The sequence below is a fragment of the Alligator mississippiensis genome, chromosome 1 (genome assembly GCF_030867095.1).
Source record: "Alligator mississippiensis isolate rAllMis1 chromosome 1, rAllMis1, whole genome shotgun sequence".
Classification (NCBI taxonomy): domain Eukaryota; kingdom Metazoa; phylum Chordata; order Crocodylia; family Alligatoridae; genus Alligator; species Alligator mississippiensis.
In genome coordinates, this window is record NC_081824.1 from 220,859,145 (window position 1) to 220,886,274 (window position 27,130).

Consider the following 27,130-nt stretch of genomic DNA (forward strand, 5'->3'; position numbering starts at 1 on the left):
GCACCTTCTCCAGACCAGGGTGATTCTGATCTCAAGAAGGCATGGGAGATTTTCCCTCCAGCTCTGTTCCTCCTGGTCTCAGGGGAAAGTGTGCAAATATTCATTCTTCTAGGAAAAACTGTCCCTCCCCACCCCAGCACTGATTTCTACCTGGTTGGAATCAGCTTATTTTTCTCCTAGAACTGCCATTGTTGGTCCAAAAGAAACAACATGAATGTTTGTGCATTTCGGGTTTCTCCCAGGAGAATGGCAATTCTCCCACAAGAAACTGAATGTTTGTACATGGCCTAGACGATCTCCTGCGGTCCCTTTCATTTTGATTTTTTTTTTTTTTTTTATAATTATATGAGTAAAGGCAAACATTAGTGCTTCCCTGCTGTGTTCATTCCTCCTTCTTTTCATCTGTTCTATATTTGCTAATTTTCCATTTTCACCTTTTTCTTTTATGATAACTTTCAACAAGTTTCCCCTCCCCTTCCCCCAGACATGAGGAAGAAGTAACATTTGAGGAAAATGTGGATCTTGGAGGACTACTGTTTGAATAATGGGAATTGTGAAGATGTCTGGCATTAGCTTCTCCTTCTATTCAGAAACCTCTTGTCATATATGAAAAACTACAGATATTTTGATTAAAGCCAAAACTCACTACGTATGACACCACTGTCATGCAGATACTATTGTATGGGTCAGATGCTGGAATATAAAATGAATGAAAGATGCTGACTATGGAAATCAGTTGCCCAAGGGAAATATTGAGAACTTTAGCACTTAATCAAACTAAAACTGAAGTGATCAGGAAACAGGACAAGAAATAATACTGCAATAGATTATTCGAGGAAGGCGGCTGTAAAGATTTGGATGTGTGTCAATAATGGACCTGACATGGATGCTATACATAACGTGACATCCCAGCATACATGGAAAAAGAGGAAAATTTGAAATGTGCTGGATAGATGCAGTAAAGAGTGACTTAGAGCAACAAAGTATAAAGATGAACCATGATGAAGTTGAGGATAGTGATTGCTGAAAGCATCATTGCTGTTAATCTGATTATTAGGAATGCAAAAGAAAAATCACTTCTCACCCCGCCCATTGTTGCTTTGTTTCCAGTTCCTTCTTTTCTTAATATTAATTTAGGTAATGGCCTGAGTTACCAGTTTTCACTGTATGAAAGGTGAGGGAGAAAGAAGAGACTTACCACTGTGGAGTTTTGCTTCATTTCATGCATAACAGTTTCCGTTCATTTGTATATAGCAAAATATGTTGCAAAATTCTAGAATGCCATTACAGAGTTAGTGGAAGAAGTCCAGACTAGATATGAAGAGGGCATGTACAGTACAGATTTAAAATAATATGGATGGAACTATAATCTCATTTGTCTGCTGATAGATGTGAAAAAAACCCCCAAACAGTGCTTTACCAGAAGAGGAAGCATGTTTGCCCAGTGTCTGTATAGATCATGTGCTTCAGCAAGGCTTTTTGGTGCTTTTATCTACTAGGGGAGTCAATGTTGGATAAAAGTGTCAAAAGCCCTGAGGAATAACGCGATCTATACAGACGTTGGATGAGCCGGGTCAAACTAATGCAGTGCCTCTTCTGGGCATCTGCTGTGCTTGGTGTGGGGGAGCACCAAGCTGAAAGTAGAGCTTTTGGGGGCTGGAAGTAGTAGGTTTTGGTGTGGGAGGCTCCCCACATCTGTAAGTAGCCATAGACGGTGTTACATTTTTAATCTTTTTATAATCTCTCCTGTATTTCAACCTAGCTTAGAGTATTCACATTTTTTTATTGCTATGTACTTACGCTGTTCATTCAAAATGTTCATTCCTGTACTAGTGCAGGGAAATGTGTTGTTGAAGACAAAGGTAGCCAAAGGTTTTTCTACTAAAGGAGTACAGCTTATTTCAGTGTAATAAATGCTTGCGTATGCGAGTAGTCCCATTGAACTAGAAAGGACTGCTCATGTGTTTAAGTGTTTGCAGGATTGGAACCATAATTGTTAGTAAGCATGTTTCTGAAGTTAGGGGTTGTTTGATGAAAAATCAGAGGGCACCTTTATTTAATTTTCCTAAATTGTTCTTTACAATGGCCAGCTGGATTTGTTGAAGCTTCTGCAAGTGCAAGCAAGCATCCTAATATACTTAAGGAAGATGTCTGGGTTTAATGATGGCCTTAAATAGAAGTCTCTTTATGCTGGTACCAATTTTTTTAGTGGTAAATACTTCAATAGCTATTTATAACTACATTCTTTATGTTGATTCAAATCCTTTAGTTCTAGCTTGCATGACATTACATTAATACCAATTCCAGTTAGTTGAAATAGACTGTTGATGGTCTATGAAGCATAGCCATCTGTTTACTAAATGATATGAAATTCAGGCTAGTGGTGTTTAATTAAACTCTTGGTTTTGGTTTTCCTTTAAACTGTTTGTGTGATAGAAATGTTTACAGGAAGTCGGAACTCTCTTGTAATCTGTATTATTCCTTCTCCATTTTCAGAAGCTCATAAATTGTATTCTAAAATAAAAGATTATGTTCAGTGCTGCTTTTAAAATATATTGATGTCTAACTCAAGTTTAAAATATCATGCAACAATGTGAGCAATAAAACTGATTAAGGGAGTATGGAGAGACTGACTTATGAGGAAAGATTAAAAGCGCTAAATGTATGACTTGTCAGGGAAAGGGAAGAACATTTAACCGTTTTGCAAGTGTTTGATTGCCAAGGAAGGGAACTTAAGGTAATGTTAAGTAGAATAATCAACACCTATGTTTTTAAATTTCTCGCAACAAAACTCCAAGAACATTGCAACATGAAAGTTAACACTAATGGATGGTGGAAGGGGAATTAAGGGAAGTGTTATCACATGATAAATTTAAAATCAAACTGTTACAGGCCCCGTAATGGGCAGTCATGATTAGCTGGAGGGGCCAGATGACCTAAATAAGTCTCTTATTTAGCCTATATATTGGTCAGCTTGTGAACTGTGCAAGAATGTACTTAAGATATTTGCCAAGCCAAATTCTCTCTTTTACTCTAAAGCCCACTCTTATTAAATTTTGAAAACACTGGCTTAATGCTTTGGGTAATGGTAAACTTACTACAGTAAACTAAATTGTAAGTGCACCATTCAGTTATGGGGTAAGTTACCTTTCTTGCATTAAGCTTTTGTAACTGTTCATGTCTATAACATTGTTTTAGAATTAAGACGCGTAGTCTTGTATGGAATTAATTTTCCTTCATCGAACTATGCATCAGTAAGTATAAAAACAAAATATCGATTGCATTACAAGGAAACAGTTGGAAGTTTTAACTAAGTTTAGCTTTTCTAGGGGGTAGTGTTGTGGGGGAGGGATGTTATGAACTGTAAATTCATCTAATCTATGACAACCAAATAGTATTGTTAGAGGAGGGAAGGTGAGATGCACATTATTTAAAAGTGGAAAATGTACTTGCAGCATTTCACTTTTAGACTACTAATTCAAATTGATACTCTTGATAATCTTTAGTAGCCAAAATTCATTAGAGACTAGAGCATGGAAGCTAAAAATTTGAAATGATCCAAAACCTAATCTATCATGTTTCCCTTTCAGTAGTTATAGTACTTTCCCCTTGGAGTCAGATTACATTGGTAGGAAAGTTTTTGAACTGCCTGTCTCTCTTTCACTTTTGGTGAAAAAGAGGCCTTCATTTTCCCACCTTCTGATGAGCATTTTCTAAATACTGACATTAACAGTATAAGTTTACTTGTATAACCTGGGTCTGGTATTCTTCAACATCTTCATTAATGAGTTGCATGATGGGATTGAGTGCACATTTAGCAAATTTGAGAATGTTGACAAGTTAGGTGGACAGTTCGGGCAGCAGGGCTAGGATCCAGAATGACCTAAATAGACTGGAGAAATAGTCTGCAATCAATGCAGTGAGATTCAACAAGGACAAATGCGAAGTCCTACTCTGGGGATAACTGCATTCACATATGCAGACTGGGGAATGACTGGCTAGTCTGCAGTACCGCAGAGGAGGACCTGGGGTTTATAGAGGACCATAAGCTGAATATGAGCCAGCAGTGTGCTCTTGTTGCAAAAAAAAAAAAGCCAACAGCATCCTTTGTTGTGTTAACAGGAGTGTCATGTGCAAATCAAGGGAAATGTTTCTTCAGCTCTATTCAGCACTGTGTTGAGGCTTCACCTGGAGTAATATGTCTAGCTTTGGGTGTCACACTTCAAGAAGGATGTGGACAGTTTGGAAACAGGCCAGTGTAGGGCACCACAAATGATTAGAAACCTGGGAGATTAGATTTATGAGGAAAGGCTGAGAGGAGTAGGATTATTTAGCCTGGAGAAGAGAAGACTGAGATGGGGATTTGATAACAGTCTTCAAAAACCTGAAGGGCAATTATAGAGAGGATGGTGATGGGCTTTTCTTGGTGGCTGTAGGGGGTGGGACAAAATGGCTTCAAGCCAAATGGCCTGCAGCAGGGCAAATTTAGGTTGGAGATTAGGAAGAAGTTTCTGGCTATGACGGTAGCCAAACATTGGAACAGGCTACCTAGAAAAGTTGTGGAATCTTTGTTTTTGGAAACTTTCAGAAGCAGGTTAAATAGACACCTGGCTGGGATGGTTTAGTCAGGGATGATCCTGCCTGAGTAGAAAGCTGAATTAGATGACCTTGTGGAGTCCCTTCCAGCCCTGTTTTCCTATGAACCTGTGAACTTTTGAAGAACGTGGAGTCCACTGTTTAAAATATGTACCTGTACCTGCTTACTGTCCAAACTTATTATACTTAATTTATAGGTATCTAAACATAGTGGAGAAATGAAGAAATCTTTTTATTTGTCAGTTTGTGAACAACTCACTTCATATAGACCACCGAAGAGTTGCCCAGTGAGCGGTGATTTTTTTTTGGACTGCTCATGACTTAAACCTGTTTCAAACCTGTGGCTTCAGGAAGGAAATGCTCTATATTCATTTATGGATCTTGGCAACAATTGAATTCCCCATGGTAGTAATGGTGTAAATTGTCTAGAGCAAAGATTTGCGGCCTTTTATAGGAGCAGCAGGCCACTTTAGCAGAGCTAGGCTTGAAGGTGGGCTACTGCCACGCCCTCCCTGCTACCATTCCTCCCCTGCCAGTGCCAACCTGTTATCAACATCTAGGCTTTGTGGGCCACATCCAGTCTCTTTGCAGGGCCTAGGTTGCTGGTCCCTGATCTAGACTTTCAGTTTGATGCTGTGAATAGTACGGATAGTGTCTGTGTTCAGGTATTTGTGCATGTGATGCACCTGCAGATTTGCACTACTGTCGTCTTCTGTTTTATTGGTCATTGTGAGTCTTGCACTAGTATTCTGTAGCAATTTTAACTTGTTTTCAAAGTGTCCTTCTATTTGAACTTCTATGTTTATTAAAAATAATTAACATAAGAAGAAGAAAATTTACTTCAGGGAACATATTTTTCACCTTTCTTCAGGGAAGCTACCTTTCGTGTGCCGTGGACTTCATCCTTATCACTTTACATGTGCATATGAGCCATACAGGAGTTTGCATGGCATACTTGCATATGATCAGTTCAAGACTAGTAGAAGCTGTGAGAAGTTCAGATAGAGTTCTCTAACTCTAGGGATATAAAAATTGCCATGCAGGATCCAGAGGTATTCATCTAGCTTGGTATCTCCAAGAGTAGCCAAGACCAGACATTTTGAGAGAAGTACAAGATATGAAGGACTGAGAGATAATGTTGGACTGACAGTAATATTGATCTTGATCAGCCCTCACAAAACAGAATCCAAAGACACTGGGAGTAAGGTTTGATGTAGGACCATAGTATTTAACTAACTAGTTCAAGAGCATATATGTAAACTCAGTACTTTTATAGAAGTTAATAGCAAGTGCTTGTTTTGTGGTACTTTTGCTATCCGAATGAGAAAATCTAGGTAATAGATTGTATCTTTTTAAATATGTATTGGGGAAATGGATAGATGACTCCTAGTTAAATGATTTCTTTTCATGACAGTTTTTGTAAAGCATTTAAATGGCATATATAAAATAAATGAACTTTGTTATTTTGCATCTGACTCCAACTTATACATTTGGCAGATGCTTAACTCCGAAATTTTGTTTCGCAGGGAGTTGAGCAAAGAATGAAAATGAATGAAAAATGATAGCCTGTGTCAGTTCTAGTTTTAATATTAATGTAGTGACACTGCACAGAGTAACTGACCTGTCAAATCATTGGGGAATTTTTTTTTGAATGAACAGGAACAAAAATTAGTGTTATTGCAGGTGGATTAGTACTGTGGTCTTATAAAGTGTCCTGAATATGCAGAACATGTGAAGGGTACTGAAATGCAAAATATTGATTATTTTGTTCTGCTTGAATTAATAAGAATTTTTTACCTTATGAGTTTATCAAAAATGTGTTGATCATTAGTATCTTGCTACATAATTAAATTGATACACTACAGTTATGAGCAATGTTTGGGGATTTAGATTAATCAAAGTACTTCAGATAATATATTTTAGATTCTTTCAAAGGAACATTTTTTATTGAAATTCTATATTTCAGTGATGTCCAGAGAAAAAAAAAATCAACTGTTGTGTTGAGCACTGTATAGACACTTAAGACATTTTGTGCTGGAAAGCTTGCAGTTTAAGTTTCCAGTTCTGCAAATGATTACATTTTTATATTAGAGGACTTTTTCTTGTAAGCAGCTGTACCCCTTTGCAGCATTGGGAGTCTTGGTTATAACTATATAGAACAGGTTGAGAAAGCCATTGATTATGGGCAGGGAGTTTAGATGAGCAGTTCAGAGTACATAGAATACACATTCAATTTTTGATCTACCTTTATTGTTTTCTAAACTGCTTAATTGTTAAAAGTAGTCAGGCTATTCATACTCCTCTGTTATAGCATGCTTTGAAAAGGTCTTGCAGCCATTAAAAAGGAAATGACTGCATGCCTTTTGAACAATGGCCAAAGAATTGCATGAAAATGTTTGCGATTCAAACAAGTTATTTACTTCATTTTTAATATTTTATAGTTTTTGTAATTAAATCTTTGCAGTTTTGAAGAGAATACCAACAGAGTGAAACCTCTTTAACATTCCTACAATAACTAATTTAGTCCACAGTACAGTTTTGCAAGTAGATGAGTAGAAAATATAAATATATTTTTAAATAAACAGGATTGTATCAAAGAAACATACATTGTCATCAAATTCTACTCCCAGTGATTACAAATAAGACCTTGAATATTGTTCAACTGATAGGATCAAAAAGGTTTAGTCCTGTTGATCTAGAATCAATCAAATGATGGAAGTATTAGTAGGATCCAAAGTTAGACAGACGTATTTAAAAGGTGGTATGAAGGTTTTGCCATAGAAACAAAGCTTAAAGTTTCCTAGAAAGGAATGAGATGGCTTGCAGGTAGAACTGACATCTTGCTTTGGAGTAGCAACTACAAAGTGTTAGGGCACATAGGGAAGCCCAGCTGCAATACTGCAGATCTGGATGGTAAACTTATTGAGGTGATCTAAAACCTTACAAATCTTGGAAGGCATCCTTTACAGTAAAAAAAAGTTATGAAATCTTAGCCAATTTTGAGGTAAGCAGCTGTAAATATTTAGAGATGAGATTATCTTGAGAGGGAAAGCACAGGGTCAGAGGCTGTGGTGAACTCAGCAACATGTATGTGGAACTGGATCAGCAAGAAAACTTGGAAGAACAAATAGTGACAATTTTGTCCCTTATCAGAGCTCCAGAATGGATAGGTTGGGTTATTCCAGCCCAAATAAGGAAAATACCCATTATTTTCAAGGGGAAACTTTCTGGAAGACCTAATTAGAACTCCAATTAAAATCATAACCCAAAGGAATGGTTGGGAAGATGGGCTTAAGAGGTTTATAACAGCCAATTTATGTGGTTCAGTTTTGATAATATAGAACTTGTTTCTAGTAAATAGGCGGACTTTCTCATGTGGTACAGGCTCTTGATGTGAAATTTGGAGCTAGTCATCAGTCTTGGTTGGCCAAGGCTAAGCAAAGGTTAGAATAGAAAGCAAGAAGAGATTCCACCTGGAATGGCGGAGAAGTTGAGTAAACTTGTATTCTTGATATCTTTAGATACCAGCCAGGATTTCTTGTGTAATTTGGCAGTTAACTAAGTTTTGGACTCTCTGCTGGTATTAACTGCAGATCAAAATTACTAAAAGGAGGCCAAAGAGGAGCCAAAGCGGTGAAATTTGTCCTTCTTTCTGGCAGTTTACCAGAAGTGGAAGCATATGCTAGGAAGGAAACAGAAGTAGATTGTCACGATCCCTGTAAGTACAGCTCTCTGATGTGTATAATGGAAGACAAGGGTCTGATTTGGTTCTTGACTTTAAGTTCAATTCAATCTTAAATTCAGTTTGAAACCGGAGAAATTTGGCAATAATCCAAAATATTAAGGGAAGCAGTACAGTTAAATGTTGGTACCTTGAAAAAATTGTCTATAAAAAGGATTGTTATAAACATTAGAGGCCCAGACAGAATGATTTAAATGTTTTGTCCAGTTTGGGGAATTGAATGCTGAAGGCAGTAGGTAGGGGGAAAGGGGAGTAGGAAAAGAGACGCATGAAGATTAGGGGTGTGTGAAGCAGGCCATATTCAATTTGGATTTTGACTGATTTGGGGGAACAGTGATTTGATTCGCTGATTTGGATTACCGTCCCGATTTGTTTTGGCTGAATCTGAAGATTAGATTCTGATTCAAAGAATCAGCAATTTGGCCATAGACACAGCTTTAAATGTTTTTTCTACATACTTCGAGGTACCAGGTGCAGCTTGTGAATGCTGAGACGGTGGGGCGGATGGAGTGTCCCACAGGAGCATGGGGAAGACACCCGTGTGCTCGGCAGATGACCTGGAAGTGGACCAGAAGTACTTCCAGTCCACTTTCGGGTCCACTGCCGAGCTAGTGGGGGATGCCCCCTGCCCCCCCCTTTCCTCCCCTCCGGCTCAGTGATTGGCTGTGGGGGGACCCTGAGTGCCCCACCAGATCCAGGAGGCACCACTTCTATAAAAGTGCTTCTGGTCCGCTTCCGGGTCCAGCGCTGAGCGTTCTGGGCACCCCACTGCACTCCCGTGGGATGCTCCATCTTCCCCACCATCTCAGTGTTCACAAGCCACCTTGTAGAAAAAACATATAAAGCTATGTCTATGTCCAAATCGTCGAATCTCTCTGAATCGATCGGAGGCTTCTTGACTTGATTTGGAGAGATTATTGGGTCTCCTGATTCAATTCAGAGAATCATCCACTGAATCGGGGTCAAATCTCCTCTGAATCAAATTAGCAACCAAAGTTTCAAATTAACAGGGGTCTGCTGCGCACTCAGCGGCGGACCTGGAAGTGGACCAGAAGTAGTTCTGGTCCACTTTCGGGTCCGTCGTTTAGCACACAGGGGGGACCCCCCCCCCCCCCGGCGTTCCTGTGGAACACTCCATCCACCCCACCATCTCATCGTTCATGAGCTATGCCTGGTACCTCAAGGTGTGTAGAAAAAACATATAAAGCTGTGTCTGTGGCCGAATTGCTGATTCTCTGAATCAGAATAAAATCTTCAGGTTCAGATTCGGCCAAATTGAATCAGGACGGTGATCCAAATCAGCAAATCGAATCACTGTCCCCTGAATCGGGCTGAATCCAAATCAAATATGGCTCGCTTTGCACACCCCTGATAGAGGTGCGTCAAGCTGAAGGGTTGAAGTTGGGAAGTATAGTTCTTGTTTTATCCAGCCAATTAAGCAACAATAATGAGTTTGGCTGTAGAATGAGTAATAGGATCTGTTAAAGAAATTGGAGTAGTGGACACTATTCAAACCAAATAGTTATTGGACAAAACATGCTAAAATGCTAGGGGATTGTGGATTTAAAATTGGGCTAGGCATTGAGTGAAAGTAATTGCAGGAAGACAAGCACCCCTGCAAAAATTATAGAAGCTGGGTTTGGAAATTGGCTGCTGTGTTTGAGCAAGTGTATGAGTTGATTTGTTTGGATTTAATTTTATGTAATAGCTGTGCAAATGAAACAAATGATTGGTAAGCAGTTACATTTCAATGAACAAGTTGTTTTTGCCTCCAGGCATAGAACCCATAACAAGAGCTACATGCTGTGGTAGCTTTCCAGCAAAGGAAAAATGGAGAGTGATTGAAATCTGTTTTGAGTGTCAGGGATATCTTTGCTGCTAACATTTTTATGGACCTGAAGTAGAAACTGGTTCCTTTACATTTGCTGATGTCCCTGACAAGAAGCAAACAGAAACAAAAAACCCTACAAACCAGTGAATCTAGGAAATGCTTGTATAAAAAAATGAGAGAGAGAGAAGTGAAGGTATATGCTCTTAAGTTTCTGTTGGATTTGTTCTGGTGCAGGGCTCTTCATTTAATTAAGAGCAGTAGATAGCCTGAGGGAATTGTTGCGTAGGATTCAGTAATTTCTTCTCCCACTTCCACTGCCAAGTCCTTATCACCACAGGCTGATGAGCCACAGCAAAGGTGGCAATGTCTCAACTGCCTACATTCCAGAGTTGGATGCTCCAAGGAATGGAGAATGCTCCAAGAAATGGAGAAGTGGGACTATACCAGGGGTGGGCAAAATGCAGCCTGTGGACCGGATGCAGCCCACCAGGCCATTATATCTGGCTCGCGGGGCCCCTAAAAAATTGAGAAAATTAATATACATCTGCCTCGGCTGCCTGTCATGTGGCCCTTGATGGCTTGCCAAAACTCAGTAAGAGGCCCTCCACCTGAAATAATTGCCCGCCCCCGGGCTATACTATTGGTTCAACCACCTGTGATCGCAGCACAGAGGCTTAGACTATGCAACACCTACCGCAATGCCTGTTGCTTGAAGGCACATGCACAATGAAAGACCTCACAAAATACAAAAAATGCATGTGTAACAAAATGGTCAAATCTGGTGCAGAGACACAAGAAGAAGAACTGTTCTTATTCAGCATAGGATTGATACCAGGGGAAGTGGGCTCATCAGGCACTTATAGTGCCACTTACCACTAATTCAAGAGATGAGACTTTACAGATGACTGAGGAAATGTACTGGGAAAATATAGCTGAGCTCTCAGCTACTTGAGGCTTAACTATTATTTGGGGTGAGAAGAAAGATGGCAGCATCAAATACTTTTAAATTTCTCTAATCCATCCATAAAGTTATTACAGGATTCTTGATTATTTCCATGAATAGATTCTACTCTGGATCCTGTAGCAGGTTTATACTGTTTTTTTTCCTCACATGGATTTTAAATGTGGATGTTGGCAAGAGGAATTGGCTCCAAAGGGGTAACAGAATAGTCATGTTGAAGGCATTTTTGTGTTTGTGATCCTAGGCTAGAATTAAAAATCATCCAATGATATATTGAATATTTTATTTCCTCTTGTGGTGTCATTGCATAAAATGAAGAACTGCCAGCTATATTTTGGAAGAATTAAAAGTTCTTCTATTGTGCTGCTTATGCCTAATGTATTCCTGAAACGGTCTATGTGGAAAATCTTTCCCAGAACATTGCAAAAATGAGGAAACTAAGGTAACCTAAGAAAAATAACATGTAAGTTGTGCAGGAATAGCCCAAGATCAGATGCAGGTAGAACCTTTGCCTTTATGAATAATTTATAGATCAAAGCCACGAGCTTGCTGTGGTCTCATCTGACTCCTATATAGGACAGGTCATAAATTTTCACCCAGTAATTTCCTTCATCAGATCAGAGTATATTTTCAGAAAGTCATCTTCTGTTAGACTTCAGATTAGGAGAGTCCATCATATGATTTGTACATTTTGAAAGGTTAATTACTCCTGTTACAATGAAATTTGTGCCTAATTTCTATTCCAAACGCATTTAGCTTCAGTTTTTGACCGTTGTATCTTATTATGATCTTGTTTGCTAGATAAAAGAACCTTCTATCAGAATCTTTTCCCTGCATTTACTTCCACGTGATGATTAAGCTATCTCTTAACTTTCTCTTGAATAAATAGGTTGAACTTCTTAAATTAATTACCAAATGTAGTTTTCCAGGTCTTTAGTCATTTCTGTTGCTATAAGAAATAAGAAACTGGGGATGTAATTGGTAAGTAGTATACCCTGTGGGGGTATCTGAGGAAACACATAGAGCAGAGATGTCCCAGTTGTAATATGTGACTTTTTGGAGAGAGTCTGTTTATCTCTAGGCTGCCTATTCTCACTTGCTGAAGTACAGGTAGCTATCTTCTGGTACCTTTACGAAGTCTGCTGTGATGTGGCTGCCTGCCTAGGTCAGTGCTGCTCAACCTTTTTGTCCATAAGGCTTGGATGGGCAGTTCCCAGTCCCTCTGCAGGCCAGATCCGGCTGATGGACTCAATCCAGCGACTTGGGCAGGTGTACTGGGGCCCCATCTGGGGACCAGGAAGCCAGTCCTGCCCCATTCCAGTTGTGATGGGGAGGAGGTTTGGCCCGACCCTCCAGGAGGAAGGGAGTGTGGCATGGCCCTGACCTCTCTGGGCAGGAGGGAAGGGGGTGTGGCCTGGCCTAGCAAATAGGAGGGGTGTTGTCTGGGTCTGAAACAGCCCTGCAGGGGGAGGGGGTGTGGCCTGGCCCCAGCCTTACTGGGTGGAGGTAAAGGGGCATGATGCAAACCTGTAGTGGGTTAGGGGGGTGTGGAGAAGAAAGGGGCATGGGCGAGCTGTGGAGGGTGGGGGATTGGCCCAGTCCCTACCCAGCCATGCACAGGGAAGGTGGTGTGGCTTGGCCCTGATCTTGCTATGCAGGGTGGTAGGGTTGTGACCTGGCTCCGACCCAGCTCACAGGGTTTGGGATTTTGGCAGCAAGGAATGGTGGCAGTATTAACTGCCACTGCCCCCCCGCAGCCAAATTTCTCAACTCTTGGGGAGCCCTAAGGTCCAGATTCCAAGGCTCCACAGACCACATTTGACCCACTGGCTGGACACTGGGCATCCCTGGCCAATGTAGTTACTGGCTTAGGATCCCTCCGAGGGAGTGGGCCCAGGTTACAGGAATATAGTAACAGGCCGTGATTGGAACTGCTGGGAAGAATTGTAGAAAGTGGACTGAAAAATGCAGTAGAGCAGTTTACAAAGCTCAGTTTTTTCCATATGGTAGTTAGAGTGCTGGCTGAAACTCTAGGAAGCTTCATGCTAGCTGAGTATGTGCTTGAAGCAGTGCATGATAGCACTTGCTGGAATGGAACCATTGTCAAGGAAGGAGTAAGAAAGGTCAACTCCAGTGGCATCCTCCTCTTGACCAAATGTGCAGAACATGGATGACTCATCATCACCAACATCCTGATCTGCTGGAAAAGTAGGCACAAGAAATCACGGCAACAGTACCAATATCTAAGCACTGGCACCTGATTGACTGGCACAAAACATCACCCAATATCTAAGCACTGGCACTTGATCGATTTTGCAATCCTGGGCACAGACGATAACAAAAATATCCTTGTCACCTAAGCTGTGCTTGGAGCTGATGTTTGCTGAACTGATCACCAACTCCTCCACTTGGTTATGTCACTCAAACTGGCCCCCAAACTGTGGCTGCAGCAGAAGCAAAGTTGATGAAAGATCAACATTGAAGGACTCAAGGACCGAAGTAAGCAAGACCTCTTGCACCAGTGCCTCGATGAAAAACTGGTGAATTCTAATCAACAGCAGTGGGAGAATGCAGTATATTAAGGCCCATCATCAGCATCTGTGAAGAGACACTTGGGTTCTCTACCAGGAAGCATCAAGACTGGTTTGAGAGTGACCAGGAGATCCAAGAGTTGATCAATTGCAAGTGCAAGGCTTTTTGTACTTCACAAAATGACACCAACTCCAACCAGAAGAAATGGAATCTCTGATGATCCAAGACGGGTCCAAATGAGGACCCGTGATATGAAGAACAAATGGTGACAAGACAAGGCTAAGGAGATTCAACATCTAGCTGACATCCACAATAAGTGCAGTTTCTTTAGTGTTCCCACAGCCATCTACAGTCCAGGCACTTGTCTATTCATCTCAAGGACCAATCCCCTTGAGATTTAAGGATGGAAGAGACCTGACCAAGGAAAGGCATGCCATCAGTGCCCATTGGAAGGAACATTTTGAAGACCTTCTCAGTTGACACTTTGCTGTTCACAAGAGCGTTCTCAGCTCCATGCCTCAGAGATGATCTTGGAATCTCTTTTCTATTTTCTCCAGTGAATAGACCCATTCGTGTTCATCTAGTTTTTCAGCTTGCTTTGAACTAAGGTATGAGAATATAAAGGGATATTGGAATCATAGCTTATACTGCAACTTAAACTCTGGTTTTTACATTGGGTAAAATTTGTCTTTTGTTGGAAGAGAGGAAGAATATAAATTCATTTGGGTGGTACAGATACTAGTAAATAATTTTACCTAATGTCTTATGGAAGATGGAACAAAAACAATATTCATTTACTAGTTGCATTGTTTCAACAAAGAGATCTCCTGGAGTAAAAGTTCTGCTGAATGCCTATGCTGATCTGGCAGACAAGGTTCCTTGGGTGAATCTGATATCTTTTATTAGACCAACCCAAATAGTTGGAGAATAGTTATTAAGCAAGCTTTTGGGTTCAAAAACCCTTCGTCAGGCTAAGGAAGTTTCAGCAGTCGGTGTGTGCTGTTCCTGGGTGGAATGAAAAGTAAAGAAGCCAGGGGCTGGGCTGGGGAGTCAGTTGCCAGGCAGATTATGCTGATCTGTAATGCTTCCCACCCCTGCCCCCAGCTCCATGCTCATGTAGCTGTCTGGGGAACATGTTCTCCAGCCCCTGCCAGCAGAGAGCTCCCAGCTCTGGCTTCGGGACTGGGGCCCCTGCTGAGAGATGCTCATCTCCCAGCAGCAGCTCCTGGACTACAGGGCCGCTGCTGGGAGACCCTTCTTTCCCAGCAGTAGCTCCGCAACCGCAGGGCTGCGGCTGGAAGATAAGGGTCTCTCAGCAGTGGCCTCGCAGTTGTGGAGTTACTGCTGGGAGAGAAGGGTCTCCCAGCCTCTTGCTCGGTTATCCTGATGGTGGTTTGGGGGCTGAGAAATTCAGATCTCCCAGCCCCTGCTTCCCGACCACGATCTTGGAGCAGGGGGCTTGGAACTCCCTGCTGCTGGGACCCGGGCACATAGTCCCCACCCTGACTCCTGTGGTGGAGCCCACTCTGGCAGCAGGCAGCTCCTGGGAGCAGGGAGCTATGTCTCGCCCCCCCAAGTGGATGGCTGACTGGGAGCAGGTTTTGCTCCCAGTTCGGTGTCTACACAAGTGCTATAGTGCTGTACTAATCCTGAGTAAATTTGCTATTTGCACTTGCAGGTGGCAAATTTACGTGAGATTAGGGAGGTTTACTGCATAGTAAGCATGTGCACATGTAGATGTGCATATTTACTTCGCAGTAAACTGTGCTAATGTTAAGCATTTTGTGTAGCTGCACCCTCTGTGTGTGCGTGTGTGTGTTATGCAACTAACTATATTATTAGGATAGTATTGGTAGAACAACAAATCTATTTTTAAAAGCTTAATTAGCTTATTTGGTTCTTATTCAAACTTTTCTAAAAATGCTGTTAATGACAACCAGAGTTAAAGGTAAATTAGTGTTTCTTATTAGTAATATAAGCATTTTAGATCTTGCTGTATATCACCTGTGGCTATTGCTGAAAATAAACTCAAGATTGTACAGTATAGCAATTTATCTGATGTACTGTGATGTTATTAATTGAATTCTGTATGCAGTGCCATTAATTTAAAGAAAATAATAACAAAATCTTATGAAAATTGTTGGGCTTTTTTAAAATTTGTGTTTGAAGTAGTTGGAAAAAATAAAAATATTCTGTAATTTCTGACTTTAGACAACTTTTTGTCATTGGCAGTGGGGTGAACCAGGTAACTTTTTAACTTCTCTAATATATATGATTAGTATAATTCTCCATTTTGTACTCGTTTTAAAACAAGTTTCTATGCTTTCGTATTGAAGAACAGTACATGTCAATAGCTAGACGAAGTCAGCAGCTTGTCAAAGCTCCATAAGCTCTCTGCATATGGCTTGCAGAGACAGAGTTGGATTTTCATTTCTCCTTCCATTCAACAGGAGTCTCTTTCATGTCTGAAAATTGAAAACGCGTGTTTTTCAGTGTGGTGCATGGATGTGTGTGTGCCCTCTGGCACACCTGTTTCTAATTTCCTGACTTGAAAGCATAGCCCATCAAAAGAAGCAGAAAAACAATTTCTTTCTGACACGCTGCTCAGAGGCCCTTGCCTTACAGAAGGCCTTCCTCTGCCTTGTCATCTTGGTTCCATTGATAGTAGATTATTATAAAATGCAGAGCTCGCACAGTATGAGATGTACCATTTTTATGGTGCTGGGTTTTTTGCACTCTTGTTGTGGTTATTTTAAGCATCAAAATGTACTAGTGAAATTACTTTGCTTAGAAAAAGACATTAATATAGTCCCTTTTCTGATATTAAGCCCAAATTAGGGGCAATACTTGTAAGTAGTGAAGATTTTTAAATGCTGAACATTTGAGATATGGTAATAGTTGCTGTTTGGTGGCAGTAGGTTGAATATTTAAATTTTAAATCTAGTCACATAGTATAAACTATAATTCAAAGATGAAATTTTAGTATGCTCTTTAAAATCCAAATGATTGTAGGCTAAAAGCATTATAGGCATACAGCAAATACCTATCATGCTTTTTCAGGCAGTGACTAAATAAAAGGTGTGCAGTTCATGGCCATACTGCATAATGCCTAAGTGGTTCATTTGTCTGTAGAAGTGAATTTATCCTAGCTTTTTTTCTTGGTGCATTGAGAATGAACCAGCATATTTAAATGTGTACTCTGTGGCATAATTTTTTGCACAGGAAAAATAACGTGTGTTGGATCCTGACATTTACAAAAGGATTCTTTTTATGTGCATTTTATCAAATTTTAAGTGCATTTATCAAATGCATGCATCTTAAAGAAACATGCAGTCTGTGTACATACATACTGGGCTTTGTACATGTACTGACATATATGTGTAAACAAGACTTGCTTTTTAGAAAATTTGGAAACTTAGATATGTATGTTTATTGTTTTAGATTTCTGTCCTACCCTATACAGAGAGCTGAGAAGCTTATAATAAAAGACAGCTAATCCACAAGCTAAGAAGTAACAACAGACTCTGCAATAGACACTTTAAACATTTTTTAAACCCCAACCGACCCACTCCTATTTCCCTGCATATTGCCTAGGAGCACAAACCCTCCAGCTGAAGCTAACTGTGTTTCTCTAGCCCCATTTATATCTAGGTGTACGCAACCTCTTCCCACCTCCCTGTCTGACTTCCACTCCCATTCCCTTGCTTCATACCTAGCGGATATCCCTCGCCCCTCTCCCAATTTCTCTCTCAGTTCTGCAACTCTTCCTACAGAGAGTTTGTGGCTGTTCCCTAAAATGCATATTTTCCTGCCCTCCTCGCTCTCCCCCTATCCAACAACCGTATTTGAATTTTTGAATTCCAAAAACCGAAATAGGATAACAACCAAAGGACCCTCCATTTCTGCCTCCATTCCCACTAAAGGGTATCCTTGTGCATGGCTGTTCTGCAGCATCTTTCTGGCCACTGTCCCAAGAAGGTCTCTCAACTTGGCTTGCGTCACCCTCTCTCAGATCTGGTGGCCAAAATGATGCATGAGCTGGATCCTTGATCTTTCTCTAGAAGCAAGAGGATATGGGAGGGCAGTGATGTCATCAGTTCTTCTGCTTATGGTGGCCCGTTAGTTCAATAGGGTCTCCAGACTGGGCAGATCATCTTTCAGTTTAGATGGCCAAGAAGCCAAGGCCATATATTTAAGTATCCTAGAACTTGGCAAGCTGAAGATATAGGTTCTGTTCCTAGATTTGCAAAGGATTATTGGCAAGTTAGTAAGTAAGTGTGGACAATACTCAGCTGTTCCACAGGTCATTATGAAATGATACGTTAATGATTGTAAGGCAGGAGTTGGCAAAATATGGCCTGCAGGCTGGATCCAGCCTGTGGTGGGTCTTTGTTCAGCCCGCAGCGGGTCCCTCAGTCCCCTGGCCCAGGCACAGTCCAGCTGTGGCATGTCCTGCCACCCCCCGGACACACAGTGGGGTTGGGGTGACTCTGCAGTTGGACTGCCTTGCTAGGCAGCCCAGGTGAAAGGCAGCTCCTTCCAGCTGCCATTGCTGCTGCCAGCCCTAGCCCTTTGTACTGGCAGAGACCCTTGCTGCATAGCTCTGACCCTGTGCTTGCTCAGGCTCATCTGCCCAGACTCAGAAGCGGTGGTGCGGGACAGAAGCTGTTGCTCAGCGCGGGGGGAGGTGGCCCCTCCCCCTCCCTCTTTTGCTGTGACCAGTTCCTTGCTGCAGCCACCCGGAGCCTGTGTGGGGTCGCCCTGTGTCTCCGCTGCTGTCACTGCTACCTCTTGGTTGCCCCATGGGACAGTGGTTGCAATGCAGAGCAGACACAAAGCAACCCAGCACGGGCTCTGGGCAGCTGTAGAAGGGAACTGCGGGCAGCAGGAGGGGAGGCACTGCTTTGCCTCCATGCTGAGCAACAGCTTCTGTCCCGTGCTGCCACTGCTTAGCCTGGGCGAGCAAGCCTGGAGCAGGCATGGGGCGTGTGGGGTCGGGGCTGTGCAGCACAGGTCCCTGCCGGTACCACAGGGCTGAGGCCAATGGTGGCGGCAGCTGGAAGGAACCTCCTGCCACCTGGGCTGCCTAGAAAGGCAATCCAGCTGTAGAGCTGCCTCAGCCCCACTGCATGCCCAGCGGGCAGCAAGATGCACCACAGGCGGGTGGTGTGGAGGAGGTGCAGGGCCAGCTGGATCAGAGCTGTGCCCAGGTTCTGGCTGATCTGCTCTGGCCAGGGACAAGTCCACAGCCAGTGAAGGGGGGGCTGGGGCTGCATGCTGCTGGCAATGGCAGGGAGGCGTGGCAGGATGTGTGGGCTCTGGGCTGTTGTGGGGCAGGAGTGGGTACTGACTGGCTTGGGGGGTGTGCGCAGGGTCCCCATCCACATCCCACCATACCCCCAAACCCTCCACCACACACAATCACACACCCCACAAACACCTCACATAAATATTTGATCTATCTTATTCTAGCTGAGCCTCGTAATACAAATTACTGTCTATTCACTAGAAGTCTACTCCAGTTTCTTAGTTGGTTGGGAAGGGTTTGTGGGTATGGTGGGGTGTACATGTGTGCAGGGGACCCCTGCACATACCCTGCTGAGCCGATCAGCACCCACCCCACCCTGCAACAGCCTGGAGCCTGCTTGTCCTGCTGCGCCTCCCCGCCACCGCCAGCAGCATGCAGCCCCAGCCTGCCCTGCACTGGGTCCAGACTCAATCCTGCTGGAGTGGATCAGCCAGAACCGGGGCACAGCCCCAACCCAGCCCTCCCCACACCTGCTCCACACCCACCACACATGGCGCATGCTGCCGCCCCCTGGGTACGCAGTGGGGCTGAGGTGGCTCCATCCTCATTTCAGAGGAAACCGAGGAGAAACAGCAAACATCTATAGTCAGAAAGAGTAAAGAAAACTTAGATTATTTGCTTGTGATGTCACTGTGATGAAATGACAAACTATAGAGTTCCTATGGAAGAAATAAGACTGAATAAAAATACTTAATGGGGTTATGGCCTCCTACACAGCATAATATAAGAATGTAGAAAAGGATTTAATTTATCTCCATGAGGAACAAGTTGGCTTTTTCAGTAATTGGAAGTGGGGGTGCCCCAGTTGAGCTCAGAGACTTCTTGCCTTAACAATAGCCAGAATGTGTGCTGCTGCTTGTTGAGTCGGGTAAAAGATGGTGTACATGTCTTCCTTCTCTTTATTTCACCACCTCTTGGTCTGTCACTCTGATTGATGCCTCTCTTGGGTTTCTCATTCTTTTTATTTCTGTTGTTTTATTTTTCTCTGTAACATACCCATTCTTTTGTTTAAAAAAACCCAGCCATTTTGTTTAGGTAGGTCTACCTCTATACCTGTACCTCTTCCTTCTTTCCTCTTCCTTTGTTGAAAACTTCCTCTACCTTTCTCTTCTTACTATAATTGTGGAAATGGGAGCCCAGCGTAGGGGAAAAGGTGATTTACCTTTCTCTGAAGCTCTTGGATATAGACCACAGATAAAGCTTTTGACTAGGGTCCAATTATATTTCTGTCAGTATTTTAGAAAACCCAGAGGTTCCTGGCTATAGGCTCTTGCTCTTCTCATGGTCATACCAATGTCCAAATTTGGGGTCAGGAAGGAATTTGCCCCTTAAGATTGGTACAGCCTTCAAGAGTCATATTCTTAAGTTTTTCTCTGCAACCGTGAGTTAGAAACTTAAATTTTTAAATGCAAATAATGATTCCATGAGTCAGAGCTCCAAGAGGAATATATACCACCAATACTATGAAATCATCTCAGTTCTCCAAATCAGGAAATTAAATTTCCAGGCAGGAATGGTTCCTAAGGCAGCTGAAAGCAGGAGACTCCTGCCCAACTTGGAGACTGAGGTCTCTGAAGTGGATGCATTTGAAGGAAGGGATTTTTGTAGGCAGATAGGTGAATAGAATGATGAGAGAAACAAAAGGCTTTTTATTTTTAGCTTGTTCATAGTTTTCAGAAAAGTTTGGCTTTAGTTAAGTCTTTTAAACTTGTATCAAAATGCTGGTCCAGGTCTATCCCCTGAGTTTCATTAATCAGAGTACAAGTGGAAGACCCATCTCATGAGTCGTGTCAATGCAGAAACAGTACTCTCGAGGAAAGTCATATTCATTGTTGTTGCCAACTGCTGCTTTGAAAATATTTTGATAGATGAGGGAAGAGACTAATACTGGACTGGATTAGTGTTTGGCAAATAAACAGATTATAGTATGGCCCAACAGTTTTTAGCTGATTCTTTTTCTTAGCTGTTCTAGTTTTACAGTGGAATCTCTAAACCAAGCAAAGGGATACTTATCATGGATTATGCTGTTACCATATTTTCTTACGCACAACATGGCCCAGAATATAATATCTTGTTTTTGAAAGGCAGAATGAAGGGGGAAAAGATTTTTCTAGAGTTACAGCTGTATAGAGTAAGGACCATGCTGACTTATGCCCCTTTTCCTGCTTAGGCTAACAGAAGCAGCTAGTAGACAGCAGACTTGTCATAAGAAAGGTTAGCTTGATTAGTGGAATATCAAGATCATTAAAAAAGATAAATAATTGTTAACAGTGGGTCATTAAGTTAATAGAGTACCTCAGGTGCATGCATAGGACTGCAGCTACAGTGTGGAGCAGGAATAAAAGTAGGGTGCTTCTATCCTGCCCAGAAAATCAGCTTCCCTGCTTAATATACACTCCCAATTTTATAGGGACTGATTTGGTGGGGGAAAGTATGTGTTGTATTTGAGAAAATCTGGTATGCAGTTTAGCAAGGCTGAAAAGTATGCCATTCAGAAATTGTGGACTTGATCTCTGACTGACTAAGCAAATGTAATGCTTATTTAAGTCTTTAAAACTTGAAGAACTTTTTAAACTTGTATTAAAAAGCTGGTCCAAGTCCACACTTTGAGTTTCATAAATCAAAGTACCAGTGAAGAACCTATCTCATGAGTTTATGCTTGTGCAGAAACAGTACATACTTCCCTAAATCGGACTCTTGAGGAAAGAAAATAGTTACTTTAAGCAGATGTTCTGTTTCAGTGTTTCCCAACCTTTTCCAGCCCAAGGCCCGCTTACCATATTTCATAGTGTATAGATTGATACGGTAAATAGGTTGACCATGGTTTTCTGACCTGAAAAGTTAGTATTAGCATAGGCACGGTGTATAAGTTGGGGCCCGGCTCGGTGCTCAGCTGGCGCAGCCACGTCCCCTGCAAGCTGCTCTGTCTTGACTATGCCAGCTGAGCGCTGAACCTGCCACTGTGAGCGGCACTGCTGAGTGCTGTGTGCAGGTAAGTATGGAGGGCTGGGCTCGGTGCTCAGCTGGTGCAGTCCCATCCCCTGCGAGTGGTGCTGCATGGGCCACACCAGTGCTGCTCACAGGGGGTGGGTCCACGCCAATTGAGTGCTAAGCCTGTCCCAGTCCCCGTTCTCTGTGAGTGGTGCTGGTCTTGCCCCTTGGCTGGGGATGCATGCTCGCAGGGGATGGGGCTGCGCCTACCAAGCCTGGCTCTGTTTGCTGCTAGTGGCACTGCCAAGTGCTGAGACTGGCACTGCTTGCATGGGATGAGGCTGGGCTTGGCACTCAGCTCACGCAGCCTGATCCTCTGCAAGCAGTGCCAGGCTCAGTGCTTGGTTGATGTGGCCCCATCCCCCGTAAGTGGCCTAAGTGCTGCAAGTGGCACTGCCAGAGCCACGCCAGCCAAGCACAGCCCCATCTGCTGCAAGCGGTGCCAGGCTTGCAAGGGATGGGGCTATGCTAGCCATGTGCCAAGACCAGCCCCATCCTTGACCTCATCCATTGTGAGTGGCACTGCTGAGCGCCAAGCCAAGCCCCATCCCCTGTGAGCAGCACTGGACTCGGCAGCACTGCTTGCAGCAGACAGGGCTAGGCTTTTTTGAAGTGGCATGGTGTATAAGTTGGGTTTGATTTTAAGACACCAAAATCGAGCTTCAAAACCCTATTAAGGCATTCCCCATACTAAGTATCCCTATCCTTATGAGTTCACTAGCCAATTGCCCATCAAGAAAGATGGGCAGAGATGGAGCCCTGTTTCCGGCCCTGCCCCTGCTTCTTGTCTGGCCCCGTTTCCCCCCTCTTCCCCCCTCCCCATCCCCTTCTGCTTCCAAGGAGGTGATACTTCCCCTCTATCGGGCGCTGGTCAGACCGCAGTTGGAGTACTGCGTTCAATTTTGGGTGCCGCACTTCAAGAGGGATGCGGATAACCTGGAGAGGGTCCAGAGAAGGGCCACTCGTATGGTTAAGGGCTTGCAGACCAAGCCCTATGAGGAGAGACTAGAAAAACTGGACCTTTTTAGCCTCTGCAAGAGAAGGTTGAGAGGCGACCTTGTGGCTGCCTATAAGTTCATCACGGGGGCACAGAAGGGAATTGGTGAGTATTTATTCACCAAGGCGCCCCCAGGGGTTACAAGAAATAATGGCCACAAGCTAGCAGAGAGCAGATTTAGATTGGACATTAGGAAGAACTTCTTCACAGTTCGAGTGGCCAGGGTCTGGAATGGGCTCCCAAGGGAGGTGGTGCTCTCCCCTACCCTGGGGGTCTTCAAGAGGAGGTTAGATGAGCATCTAGCTGGGGTCATCTAGACCCAGCACTCTTTCCTGCTTATGCAGGGGGTCGGACTCGATGATCTACTGAGGTCCCTTCCGACCCTAACATCTATGAATCTATGAATAAGTTTACTATTTTTTATGAAAACGTACTTTCTTGTCATTGCTAATAGATCGATTTAATTTTTGTCAAAAGTGAATTAATAGTTCTATCTAAATTAAGTGCATTTAGCACAAATTTGAATGCTAAACTTTTCTGCTGTAAAATCTAGACAAGTTTCTCTACCAATTTGCTTGTTTTATCCCATGTCCCTGTATTGTTGACTCATTCCTAACCATTTTCAGGTTTGGATAGATATGGAGCTGCTGCTGAGGCTGCATGCAGTGTTCTAGTTCTTGCTAGATTTCAAGCTTTGTTACTTTATATTGCCAAGAAAATTCTCCCCCCAGCCCTTAACCTATTAAGGACTATGTGATACAATGTATAATAATTTTTCTTGTTGAAAAATAGATGCTGCTTCATTGAAAAGTGAAGTAACAAATGTTTCCTTTTAAAATTGGGAAAATATTCTTTTCATTAGTTTTCTGTCCCTACAGAGTGCAATCATGTGGTATGTTGAAAGATTTCCAAAAGAACTGCTAGCAGCACACTCTAAGTTTACTGCCTTATTAATAGGTTGACATGAATGTGAAAAAAATCACTTAATCTCTGGGGACATGAGGATATGTGGTATGTTAGTAATATTGTAAGTTCATTTTCTTTATAGTTGATCCTTTCTCTCTCTCTAAATGTAGGTTTTCCAAGAATGTCATTGGACTGCAGCTCTTTTACAATGGAGTTTCAGTTTCCTGTCTCGCTTTTGCAACAAAATTAATGTTATGGCTCTTGCAGAAAGTCATTCTCTAAGGGAAAGATGAGATTTGTACATCTTGTCAAGATGGTTACTCTTGTTTTGAGGCCCAGTTTCAGAGTTTCTTCAAAATCTGGAACTAAAAACATCTGCAGGAAGTCAAACTTGCAGAAATATGGAGTTGTCTAAGTGACTTTTCTAATTTTACTTTATTCACAGACTCAAAATTGTACTTTTTTGCATCATAAAATTTTGCTGTTAAAAGCATGCCCAAGAACCAAGTTATTTTTCCATTTTTCAAATGGTAAAAGTCAAGAAAAAGTTGCCTTTTGTAATGATAAAATGGTCATTAAATTTAATTGGAGAATTTTACCATAAATTATTTTTGGAATCACTTTTCACGTGTAAATAAATGCATCTGCATGAATGGAAATTTAAATGCATTAATTAAAGTTGACTGCCTTACTTACCAAGTAGGAAAAGATGCAGTTTGTACATGCGTGGCCAGGAATGCATTAAAAAATGAACAAACAAACAAAAACCCTCAAAAAACAATGGTGGGATGTGGGAATCCACAAGTGTGCTCTATGAAAGGTTACAAAAGATTTGGAGCAAGAATTTAAAGTGAAGGATTAGAAATGTTTATATTTCAACAGAAACAGGATTTCTTCAATTTAAGAGGCTGATATAACAATTGTTCAATCTAATTTCTTTCCTTGTTTCTCTAGTTCTGAAATATGTAGTCCCGAGTTGTGGACAAAATGCATTTTGTAGCCCCCTCCGGGGTTTTCTATGTCCTCTGTAGATAATTTTACCTTCCATAATTATGGGATAATTTCTGATTTTCTGACTCTGAGGGTGGTTAAGCACTGGAACTGATCACCTAGCGAGGTTGTGTGATCTCCATTTTGAAAGATTTAAGTTCAGGTTAGACAAACATTTGTGTAGGGAGGATTTTAGACAGGGATCATCCTGCCTTGAACGAGATTGAATTACATGACCTCTTGGCCCTGTTTTTCTGGGATTCATTAATAGCCGAGTACTTCTTTGGCATGGAAAATAACATGGTCAGTATAGTTTTGGAAGGGACCTTGGGTGTCATCTAGACCATGCTTTGCTTTACCTAAATTATTGCAGATGAGTGTCCTTTCTAATGAAAGGGCTGTTCTTTCCTAGGTGGCTTGTTATATTGTCATACTGCTCTCAGTTAGGAAGGGGGGTTTTTTTGTTTTGTTTTGAGGGTTTTTTTTAGACTTGATGTGAATCTGTTGTTCTGTAGTTTAAACCCATTGCTGTGTGTCCTTCTCTGTGTGGCAAGAAAGAACAGTTTTTTTCACCATTTTCTTTATGGAATCCCTTTAAACTTCTTAAAATTGCTTTCATGCCCTCCACTAATTTCCTTCCCTCTTCCCCCCCAAAGTAAATATACCTAGTTCCTTTGACCCTTCTTCATATGGCTTGACTTGTGACTGCTTTATCATCTTCAGTTCAATGTTAGAATAAGCCAGTCTATTGAATAACTACTTGTAGCAGGGTTTATCATTTTGTATTGTATGATCTTAATGAAAGATGATTTTTGCTTCTTATTCTTTCCTGGAAATCTGACATTTTAAAGGGATTTTTTTTTGAACTGAGACTTTGACAGGATTTGGATAAGTGTATATATGCAATTCGTTCTTGTTTTCTTAGAAGTTGCTTTGTTGCAGTGCGATTTAACTTGCTAAAGCTAAAGTATATCATGACTTGTTTTCAGTAGAGGGTGTTATATGGTAGGTATGTGCAACCTCAGGCCTTAGTTCAGATCTGTCTTGATGAATAAAGGGTAGCAAACTAGGAGAGGGGGAGGCACGTATATTCAAGGTTCTGAGTGATCAAGTTAGTTGATTCTTTAACTACTAATACGTGTAACAGGAACGTTGTATAACCTTTGGACATCTTGCTTTTGGCTTCTGATCTTACTGCGGAAGATTAGATTGCAGGGTTACTGTATTTAAAGAGGGGGCAGTTGCACCAGAAAAGGAATAGGTTGCCTCATTTCTACTTTATCTTTTGTCTCTATTGCTGCACCAGCAATGGAACCAGGTATTGTTTAAGCCAGAGTTTTATTCTCTAAAGCAACAAGGTAGAAACCTTCTTTGCTTTGGAATAGCTCTTAGACGTTGAAGCCGACAAGTTTGAGAGGCCATAGAATTTGTGGGCAAAACCACAGAAATAGTGTGCTGCTTTACAAGAATAAGCTGCCTGTCTAAAGCTGTCACTGCTATCATTACTTTAACATTCAAGATGCACACTGTAAGCCAGACACAAAAGATTATATTTCCTTTTAAAATAAAAGCCATTACTACAAATTTTATAAAGTGAATGCTAAGTATTATTGGACTTCAGTGTGCCTACAAAAAACTGAACAAATAAAAGAAATAAAGGCTATTTCAAAAGGCTTTCTGTTTTGAAATGCAGTTGTTATACCTCCATACCAAACACTGACTGGACTTGTTCACTCTTTAGAAAAGATACTTTCTTCTTTTTTGTTATGTGGTGCAAGGCTGATAACCTATACTCCCTTAGATAAGTATAAGTGGGGCGGTTTAGAATTCTATCGGGTCTATCATCCCACTGCCAAGGGAGGAAAATCTGCTTGTCTGCAATACAAAAAAGGATGGTAATGGATTCATACAAGTCTGGAAGGTATCATAAATGCCCCTGCATGCCCAAGAAAATGTGAAACGTGCAGTATACAACTGGATCCAAACTGCACCTACTCTAAAGCAGGGATGTCTGAGATCCTGCTTACGAAGCCCTATCATCAGGCCCCTGCTGTTACTTCTGAGTATAAATTGACTCACGTAGCGCATACCAGACAGGGACTCATGGGCAGGACTCCGGATGTGCACCACATGTAGAGCCTGCTCCAGTTGGTCTGGGATCCACGCTATGGTGCCCAAGTGGCCGGACTGTGTCACATTTGGCACCCTCCCTTTCCTTCCCCCAGCCTCCCTTTCCTTCCCTAGACCTGTGGCAGGTGTCATATGCAGCACAGTTC

At 42.1% G+C, this 27,130-nt stretch overlaps 1 protein-coding gene across 4 annotated transcripts in view; it reads left to right on the top strand.

Annotated features, from left to right (window-relative positions):
• TASP1 (taspase 1) overlaps nt 1–27,130 on the top strand; it is a 161,668-nt gene that overhangs the window by 70,910 nt on the left and 63,628 nt on the right. The gene's annotated exons all lie outside the window — the stretch shown is intronic.